The sequence below is a fragment of the Diabrotica virgifera genome, chromosome 2, assembly GCF_917563875.1.
Source record: "Diabrotica virgifera virgifera chromosome 2, PGI_DIABVI_V3a".
Taxonomy (NCBI): Eukaryota; Metazoa; Arthropoda; class Insecta; order Coleoptera; family Chrysomelidae; genus Diabrotica; species Diabrotica virgifera.
The window spans coordinates 239,647,228-239,658,678 of record NC_065444.1 but is presented as its reverse complement, the minus strand read 5'-3'; positions in this window follow the sequence as shown (position 1 = coordinate 239,658,678).

Here is an 11,451-nt window from a genome sequence, read left to right as displayed (position 1 = left end):
TAGGGGAGATACAAGAAAGGAATGAAGAACAAGTGGAATCCATAACAAGAGAGGAATTAGAAAAAGCAATAGAAAGTAAAGTTGGGCAAAGCACCAGGCAAGAATCATATCACCCCGGAAATGATAAAATTCATGGAGACAGAGGGAATGGATAGCATGAAAGAACTAATGAATTATATCATAAATAGAGCAGAATTACCAAAGGACTGGAAGAAAGACATGATTACCAATACACAAAAAGGGAGACAAGAGAAACTGTAATAATTACCGAGGTATCACCATATCAAGTATCCCTGGGAAGGTATTCGCAAGAATAATAGAGACAAGAATAAAAACCCAAATAGAAACAACTATGGAAGACACACAGTGTGGATTCAGGAAGGACAGAAGCACGCAAGACCTAATATTCACATTAAGACAAGTAAGTGAGAAGGTAATCAAGAAGAATAGAGAGATACATAATATGTGCTTCATTGACCTGGAAAAGGCGTTTGACAGAATCCGAAGGACGTATGGAAGACACTAAAAGAAAGGGGAGTCGACAGACACATAATAGAAGTAATAAAAGGATATGTACAAAAATAATACAAATAAAGTAAGAACCAATAACGAGGAATCCAGAGAATTTACTACAAGTCAAGGCGTCAAACAGGGATGCGTGCTGAGTCCACTGCTATTTTCAGTGGTACTGGATGAAGCGATAAAGAAAGCCAAGAGAAGAATGAGAAAACTAACATTAGGATACTGGCAAATGAAACGGACTCGACTATCGGAGCTACTATTTGCAGACGACATGGTATTGACAGCAGAAAACAGAGAAGACTTACAGAACAATCTGGAAATCCTAGAAGAAGAACTATCAAACATAAATATTAAAATTAATACAGAGAAAACAAAAACAATGATAATTTCAAACAAGGGAAAGACACACGCAATAGAATTAGACGGGAAACAACTAGAGCAAGTGGAATATTTTAAATACCTAGGAGTAATAATCGAATCAAATGGTAAACAAGACATGGAAATAAACGAGAGAATGGGACGAACAGGAAGCTTATTTAACACTATGAAAACAACATTTTTGGGTAAAAAAGAGAAACCGGAGAAAGTAAAAACGGCAGTCGTTAAATCAGTAGTTAGACCAACAATCATAGGCAGCTATATAGCAGCGAGACATGGACATTGACGGGAAGACAAAAATCCAGAGTCAATGCTATGGAAATGAGGTTCCTTGAGGAAAATAGCAAACAGAAAGAGGACAGACAAAATACGAAACGAAACAATTAGACAAAACCTAAAAAACTAGAACCAATCAATGAAAAAATATTAGGGGGACAACTTAGATGGTTCGGGCACGTGTGTAGAATATCGAACGAGAGGCTAACAAAGCGAGAGTGCAGGGGAAAAACAAAAGAGGAAGACCAAGAGTTATGTGGGTAGATGAAATCAGGAAAGAAGTCGAGAAGAAGGGATTGACATTGGAAAGTGCAAGAAACCTAACGCAAGATCGGAAAGCTTGGAGACTACAATGCCAAACTCAACTCTACCAGCCTTACACCTAAATGTAGAAAGGCTTAGGACTAAGTAAGTAAAATAAACAATAAAGATATTTAGATAATAACTTGATAAAAACACCTTTCACAATATTGTCATGTTCATATTAAAGTCATTTCCAAATGTCAACATTGGACCAAGAAACAAATTCAACACAACACCGCTAACATCAACACGGCGAGCATGAGACTTTTATGGGTCCTTATATTCTACTGTGCATAGGGTACACAATCAGTAAAAAGGAATGCTATAAATGCTTTATTTTTTCATTTATTATTCACAGTTCAAGATCTACATTTTAGTATTTTTGAAGTTACTTTATATAAAAATAATCCGTCTCTGTTGACCGTCAAGTAAAAGGTTTTAAGAAATTTAGCTGGTGGTCTGCAGGATTCTTTCTGGTGCTGTCCTAGGTTATTTACAGCTTAAGATATTCGGGAGGCGTCAGGTGGTAGTTCCTAATAATGTACTGCAGCAATTTAGTACTCTGGTTGTTGCCTCTGGAACTGTTAACCTTTTATTGAACCCATTCGGGTGATTGTTTGGGGAACTGGTAGCTTTTCATGGATCCATCGGGTGGTTGTTTTGGGGAACTGCTACTTTATAATTGAATATGTGGTTATTTATCTGGGGAACAAACTCGACATGTTAAGGCTAGGGCCACGCCCTTCTCCTGGGTGCCAACTAGGTCTGTATTTAGGTTCTACGTTATAAAATTGAAAATGTATATACCGGGCGGACAAAGAAAGTATAAATGGGCTGAGTAACAAATATTTACTAAAATGAAAATCAACACAGCTAAATGAGAGGACTTCTAAATGCAGAGTGGGTCTATGAAAATAAATTATAAAAAGTAGCGGATTTGCACGCTACAATATGAGTTTTTATTAGTCCAGAAAGCCACTGATGCGCATCCGCTAGGAAAAATATTCTGATTCGGGATTTTTTGCACAATCTTACTCAAAAAGGACCCCTTTTAACAAATTTGCATGTTGTCAGGTCCAAAACTGAGTCAACAAATTTTTAAACGTTTTTTTTCCTAAAACTATTTTTTTTTGCATCAAACAAAGTTTTTTAGGTTTCTTGGATCATTCCAAACAGAAAAGGTCTTTAGTGACTTTTCTCTAAAGTTGATAGTCTTTGACATATAAGCGATTAAAAATTGCGAAATCGGTAATTTTTAACCATCAAAACTATGTGAAAAACTGAAAATTTCAATGTTGCCAAAGTAGATAGATATTCTTTAAACATCGACTGATAAAATCCCGAAGAGCATTTTGCAATACAGTATCGAAAACCCCTTTGTTTTTTAATTGGTAATCAAGCGGGCGCGATAATAATATGTGCGGAAAAATATTCTAATTCAATTTTTTTTCACCATCTTGCTTGAAATGTCTCCTTTTAACAAATTTTTATGTTGCCAGGATCAAAAGGCAGTCAAAAATTTTTTAAACGTTTTTTTTTTGTTTTTTCCTAAAACTAATTTTTTTGCGTCGGACAATCATTTTTGGTTTTCTGGATCATTCCAAATCGAAAAGATCTTAAGTGACTTTTCTCTAAATGTGACAATTTTCGAGATATAAGCGATTGAAAATTTAAAAATTGCAAAATCGGCCATTTTTAACCATCAAAAACTATGTGAATAACCGAAAATTTCAATGTTACCAAGGTACGTAGATTGAGCATCGCTTGATAAAATCCCGAAGAGCTTTTTGCAATACAATATCGAAAACCCCTTTGTTTTTTATTTGCTAATCAAGCGGGCGCGACACTATTTTCAACCGTTGCATGTAGATGTGATCGAAAAACATTATTTGAAATTAAAAAAAAATTGTTTAAAAAATATTTTTACCCATTTTTGACTCTGGCAACATGCAAATTTGTTAATAGGAAATCTTTTCAAGCAAGATGGTGAAAAAAAATTGAATCCGAATATTTTTCAACAGATATTTACGCATATTACATATACAGTGGAACCCCGATAAGTCGACCCCCGATAACCCGGATCCGGCTAACCCAGACCGATTTTCATCAGATAAACATTTTGATTTTCAGTACATATTTTGTATTTTGACAATGACACCCGTTCTGGGCGTTGAAATGTTAATAAAATTATTTTTCCACCTACCTCTACCGAAAGTATACTTTTCCGGACCTGATTGTAGGGAGCAAAGTTGTACTTTTCCTCCCTAGGGAGGAAAAGTAAAAGTGACGTCATGGTATTTCATTCATGAAATATAACTTATTGACGCCCTGTACAATACATATTTTCTATTACGTAAGTATCTATACATTTTAAAGTTTATTTAAAAACACTCTGTATTTTGCAGAATGGTAAAAAACAGTAAATTGTTATTCTGATTTAACAATGTTTATATTAATAATTTGACTTATATTTGACAGTTGACAGTTATATTGTACCTACTTGTTAGTTTTAGTTCTAATAAATTTTGTTGGTTAGTTACATAAATAAATTAAGTAAAAATGAAAAAATAACTTGTTATTTGAGGAAGGTGGAAAAACCATATGTATAACATGGGAGTAAAGTGCCTTTTCCTCCCTTGAATGATTACTGCCGGCACATAATACTTGAATAAAAATGACTCATGGCACAAGCCGGCAGAAACAACAGGCACCTGTCTGTAGTATTCCTTTATTTTTTATTTCAAACTGTGTTAGCATTGTTTAAGAAAGACTATTTAAAAAATTCTTTTTTAATCAATGGTCTTAGTTTTCACTGTTCTTAATACATAATAACAAAAGATCGCTCCGATTGTGACTGTAAGAATACAGTATTGTATTGTTCGCTTCCGTTTGCTTAGGTTTGTGTTTGCGTGTTTTTAGTAATTTAGATGTGTAGATACTGTGCATATTTAGATATATTTCATGTTATTTCAATTCTAACGGAGTTTATCTGTAAGTATACCGTATTTTATTAATTTTTACCATATTCTCCGGCTAACCCGGATCGGCCGCGGTCCCGATTACTCCGAGTTATCGAGGTTCCACTGTACATGCAACGGTTGGAAATAGGGTCGCGCCCGCTTGATTAGCAATTAAAAAACAAAGGAGTTTTCAATATTGAATTGCAAAAAACTCTTAGGGATTTCATTAATCGATATTTAAACGATATCTACCTACCTTGGCAACATTGAAATTTTCAGTTTTTCACATAGTTTATGAGGATTAAAAATGGCCGATTTCGCAATTTTTAATCGCGTATATGTTAAAAACTATCAACTTTAGAGAAAAGTCACTTAAGACCTTTTCTGTTTGGAATGATGTGGAATCCAAAAAACTTAAAAAACTTTGTTCGACGTAAAAGAAATAATTTTAGGAAAAAAACAAAAAAAAAAGTTTAAAAAATTTTTGATCCACTTTTGGACCTGGCAACATGCAAATTTATTAAAAGGGGTCCTTTTTGAGTAAGATTGTGCAAAAAATCCGAATCAGAATATTTTTCCTAGCGGATGCGCAGTGGCTTTCTGGACTATATGTAGTTGTCACATATGAGAAACAAAGGTCATTTTCAAATGGCGATACAGGTGCTTTGTCAATATTTATAAGGGCTTGATTTAAAATCAAGTTTAGAAAAACAGATAGTTGAGTAAAGAGAGAAAAGTTAATGCCCCAACTTCTTTATCTAACATTGTTTCAGTAACTAATATCAAATCTGAACAACCAGCCCCATCATCTTTCATAGTTGAACCAAGCACCATCAGAACTAGCAAAATTTTAGAACTGCACCCACATTTGTTGGTCAAACAACACGGGAAACATCGTTTTCAGTTAGAAGCTACACCTAGAGCAAATGGGTGGAATGAGAAAGAAAAGCAGCTTCCTCAGTGGTGTCGCTTCGAGGACAGGCATCAACCGTCTTGCAATTTCTTCCCCAGGATGCACCCAATTATAGCTCTCTTGTTCAAGATATGGCCAGTAGCATCTAAGTATAGGTTTAAGTCAGCTGAAAGTTAGATGTCAAAAACATAATGAAAGCCTGCAATAATTTGAAGCTGATATTAAAAGATTATTGGATTTTGGCGTACCCTCAGGAACCTAAACATTTTCTGGAACAAATTAATTGGTATACACTATACTGCTTTCCGATTACAACACCATAATTGGCGAGGAACCGCAAAATGGGCGACGCCTGGTGGCGAATTTCAAAAGCATCACCTCAAGGAAAACATTGAATTTGTCATTAATTTGTGTACATATTTGCGGTTGTCAGTTTATATTGTAATTAACAATGATTTCGACTTAAAAAAACAGTGTTCCTCACTATGCATTCCTATTTTATACTCTACGTAATGAAGTAAACTAACCAATGCCAAATTACACATTTTGTTAATTTAATGTTTGTATTAAACGTAGTATTTTTTAATGTTTAAACGACTAAAATTAAATAAATAAAATGTAGCACCTATACATGAGACCACCTCATAATAATTTCCAAAACAATTATTATTCACCTGTGTAGTTTACAGTTATTTAATTAAAAATTGTTATCTATTATGGTAAAATAAATTGTAGTGTACCTATTAATTAAATTAAAAAACAATATTAGAAATTGTAAGATAGATTCATAATTTTTAAAACGCTGTGTAATTATCGGGAAGATCTTTTGTTGGACTCTATCGAGCAGGATAACCAGTAATGGCGACTTTAATTTTATAAAATGTTTCTTTATAAAGAAATTGAACAAATATATCGATAGCTTAATATGAAAGCATTGTAAGAGTTCCTTACATTAAATTATAATTATCACAGATGCAAATATTTGAATTGTTGATAGTTTCTAGTTAATAAAAAAAAAAGGTACAAGCAAATCGGTAGTTACCATCAAATTTTAAAGAATGCATACAGATGAAACATAATTTGAGTCTTCTTTAACCTATAAGATGTTTTGGTGCGGTGGTAAAACTTAGTGGTTACTTTGGCAAAAAAACCGTGTACTTAAATGATTTATATTCAACGTTTAACGACTTCAAAATCAAATGACAAGTTCATTGATTTCCTTTGGTTATCGTCAATCTTTGAGATTTTGCGCGCCCTCTGTCGGAATTTAATTTTGCGAATACGCTGGATGAAGCACTAATCTCAGCCCAGGAGTATGAAGCGGCAAAAAGTATTTTCATATCGGTCAAATGTTACAGTAAAAAGTTTACCACGGGAACCTGATTATTACAAACGAAAGAATAAATTAGTTTCAAATAAAAAAGAAACTTTTTATTTGTTGAAAAATTGTTATAAATAAGCAGGTCAACTGTGGGAAAAAATTGTTGCTGTAATGTTGAAGTATCATATTCTTTCGATTAAAATAAGAGCACGGTGCTCTTTTACGGGGGTTCTACTGTATAAGTAAACAAGTTATCAAATATTTTATACATTCCTAATATGTACTTACTCCGGGGCGTCACCCTTGCCTCCATTCTTCTGTCTTGAGCAATATCCATTCAGTTCTCCACGCCCATAGCTTTCAGGTCTCCTGCTATATTTTCTCGCCACCAGAGTCGAAAGCGTCCACGTAGTGTTGTTCCAGTTAGGACTTCTTCCAGTACCAGCCTTTCTGTTCTTTCGTTAAAATGTCTTTTGAGGTGTCCTGCCCATTGGAGTCTTCTGAACTTTATTTCTTTTATTGTGTTCTAGTTCTTCGAGCTCTGTTAGTTCTTATCCTATATTGTCCTGCAGCTTCTTCAAGCACAGGCCCAAAGATCATCGTTAGAATTTTTCTTTCCCGTTTGCCTTTGTTATTGTCCACGTCTTGCTACCATACATCACTACAGGTTGTATGGTTGTTTTATATGGTTGTATCTTTGTACGTCTTGTTAAGTTTTTTTCGGAATTTAATAGATTCCTAATCCTTCAGATTATTGTAGTGCAACAGATTAATGTATTAATACTGCAACAACTGTAATTTGTCTATACCGGGTTGGGATAAAGTATGGAACCAAGCAAATATCTTTGAAACGAAAAGAACAATATTTATGAAACTTTTCATGCAAGTACAGTGACTCAAAAGGCATCTGTTGCCATATTTTTGTTACTATTCCATTTCCGGTTTCACCGTAAATACCCCTAACTTATTTAATTTAAATGGGACACCCTATATATTTTTGTGGACTTTAAAAGAACTTGTTATTTTTAATTCATACATACCAAATTTGGTAGAGAAAATTTGTTAAAAAGTGTCTGTAGATAATTTTTCGTATTAATAAAACGTAATAGGAAATAAACGAGTACCATCTATACTGTAGACTAAAATTGTTGTTTACATGCACTGCATGACTTATTTGAATTTAGTATAGTAGGTAAAACTGTTACTGAACTAATTGACAGAAATAAGTTGTATTAAAAATGGTTCATTTAAGTGGAAAAGATCGTATTGAAATATTAACGATAATAGGTTATGGTGAATTTTCATTTTTTGGAAGTGAATTATCCAAATCCATGGATTGGACGTAGAGGATTCATAGAGTGGCCCACTCGTTCTCCGGACCTCAACCCGTTAGATTTTTTTCTTTGGGTTATCTAAAATTACGTGTTTACGTTAGGCGACCAACATGCTTGCAGGATTTGAGACAAAGAATAATAATTGATGAATGTGAACTAATACGTGGAGAAATCTTGCAAAAAGTGACTCACGAATTTATTTATAGGCTTCCACGTTGTCAGGAGGTGAACAGCAAACATTTTCAACATTTGAAATTATTTTTTTTATTTTTAATATCATTGGTCTAACGTAAAAATAAATGAACCTATTTTTTAACTGTAGAGATTTATTTCTTGTTTTAATAGTTTTTTCTTCCAAACTTGGTATGTTTGAATTAAAAATAACAAGTTCTTTTAAATCTGCAAAAATATACAGGGTGTCCCATTTAAAGTAAATAAGTTAAGGGTATTTTCGGTGAAACCGGAAGTGGAGTAGTAACAAAAACATTTGCTTGGTTCCATTCTTTATCCCAACTCTGTATATGGCGCAACCGAGTCCAAAATGATATTGCTGTTTTTTTTTTATAAAATATTGAGCTTTTGAAGGAACAACAATGTATAAAGTGATAACAGTTTATCTGTCTGCAAAACTAAAATGTAAAACTTACTGGCAATAACATTTTGCGCATTGAATAAACACAAGAATATTAGTTCCTCATGACCAAATAGAAGGAGCAACATTAAACAAGTTAAAAGGTAAAAATATTTATTTAAAACTACCGACATATATACAACAAAAAAATAAATAACATTTTCATGATAAATATACAATCTTCAAATTATATATTTCTAATATAAGTACATACATACAATGTTATTGAAATGAATGCTAAATTTCATAAATCACAAAATCTCTACACCTCAAGTTTTATTATTTCATAATAAAAAAATGAAGGATTCGAATTCATACAACTTTTCATAGTGTACTGTTAAAAATAAAATTAATTTACATCATTTTTTTTTCTCTGGTTCTGGCTTTGGTTTAGAACTAGAACCTTTAGCCACGTAATTGTATAACTTATCACTAAGTCAGGGGAGTAATGTGTAGTGTGTGTTGAGTAAGTGTCTTGTTACTTTGCAAAGTCGACGACATTGTCTTTGCAAAGAGACGCTAATTGTTTCCGAACGTCTGCGGTCCCTCCGGTGTGGCTAAAGGTTCTAGTTCTAAACCAAAGCCAGAATCAGAGAAAAAACAATTTACATCATGGAGCCTTTAGGCGCCACAAAGCAATGAATCAGTGGTAGTTAAATTGCAAATTAAATATTATGGATCTGACCAAGTGGTGATATTATAAATATTGGCATCATTGTACAGAATATATCAGTACAGTTTATCCCAAACCCTTAATGCAGGGGTGTCCAACTTGCAATGCCTCAAGGGCCAAAACTAAAACCTTTGATGTTTTCGCGGGCCATATAATAATTTTGTTACAAGTAATAACAAAATAAAGTGAGGTATAAAAATAATCAAAACAAAAAAGAGTATTATTTCTTTTATTGCTCAACAACTACATTTTTTTATAAACGGAAAATTTATTGATAACACTTTTCAATAATCAAGACAAACATTGCAAAAGCAACGAAAAAGATGTATCCAATTAATGTGGTCGATCGGCTTTATCCACCAATGAAGAAATGTCCACCTCCAGTTCAGTTGTAGACAGTCTCATAAGATGACGTAAGGAAGAATCGGTAAGGTTGCTTCTGTTTTTGTTTTTTTATGTATTTCATGGAGGAAAAGGCACTTTCACATGTATATGTGCTTCCGAACATTGACGTCATTTTCAGTCCAAAATCTCGCAGGTTTGGGAATTTCGCCTTTGACAGTAATTTGAAAAATTCAGGTCCCTTTTCTTGTCTGGTGATTAGGAACATGTCTGCTTGAAGATCACATAACTCAAGCTGTAAGTTGGGTGGTTGATCATCAATGGTTGCTCCAAGAGGGTTATTATAAAGTAGTACACTGCTTTTGAGACTTTCAATTTCTTCAAATCTTGTATTGAATTCATCAATAACTTGTTCAATTTGTGAAATGCAGGATGAAAACTCAATATTTTCCTCACCGTTGAATTCTTCTGCTATTTGCAGACAGCTAGGGAACTGTGTCAGGTTGTTCTTTTCCAAAGCACGTTTAAACACTTTCAGCTTATTCCGGAATCCGTTTATCATTCCGATCAAATCTGAAACCGTCTGGTTTCTTCCTTGAAGACTCAAGTTTAACATGTTAAGATGATTAGTCAGATCTGTTATAAAAGCTAACTGTCTTAAGAATTCTGGATCCTTAAACTTTTCTTCCAGTTCAGTTGTGTCAGATGAAACGTATTTGTTGAGGAATGCAGGGATTTCCTTTCTTATGGCAAAAAATCGTTCCATGCACTTTCCTGCACTCAGCCACCTTACATGGTTGTACATTAGCAAGTCTCCATACTCAGCCTCTGTTTCCACTAAAAACTGCTTAAGTTGCCTGTGTAAAAGAGATCGATTTCTACCTCTAATCATATTTATAATCTTAATCACGGTTTGGAAAACTTGATCTTCCTTAACTGATTTTCCACATAAAGCTCCCTGATGTATAATACAATGAATTATTGGGCCAGTGACACCATTCTCTCGAAGCAGACCCACTAATCCAATTTTATTACCTGTCATTGATGGGGCCCCGTCTGTTGCTATGGCTGAACATTTATCAAAGCCTCCGATTCTGTTTTCTTCACAGCCTCATAGATGTCTTTTCCTTTTGTTGTTCCATAAAGAGGACAAATATCAAATAACTCCTCTTTACTGGTAAAATCATCAAAAGTAGTGCGCACAAATATTAACAGCTGACTAATATCGGTTTGATCAGTGCTTTCATCCAAACAAAGTGAGAAATATGAACTTTTCTTAACCAGGCTAAGCATAGATTTTTGTACTTGCTCACCCATAGCAACAATCCTTCTTTGTATGGTTTGATGTGAAAGTGGCACTGATTCAAATTTCTCCGCCATTTTAGAATCATCGAAAGCTTTGGCCATTTCAACAGCACATTTTTTTTTATCAAATTGCCATCAGTGAAAGGTTTTTTTGCCTTTGCCAGCTCAAGCGACACGGCATAAGATGCATGCAACGAATGCGTTTGAGAGTGTAATATTTTACTGAACATATCAGTTTGCTGTTTAAGCTTTTTCTTCAAATCTGCAACTAGGGCACGCCGACTTTCATTTGTGTACGTAGCATACTTATTTTCATGCACTGTTGTGTAATGTCTTCTCACATTATATTCTTTAGGCACTGAAACGACATTCATGCACACTAAGCACTGCAACTTTCCATTATTGTTAGCAATCAAGTAATCACTCTCCCAACTTACTTTGTAAATTCTGTTCTAATTATCAATTTTCCGTTTTACTGGTTTTACACTCATTA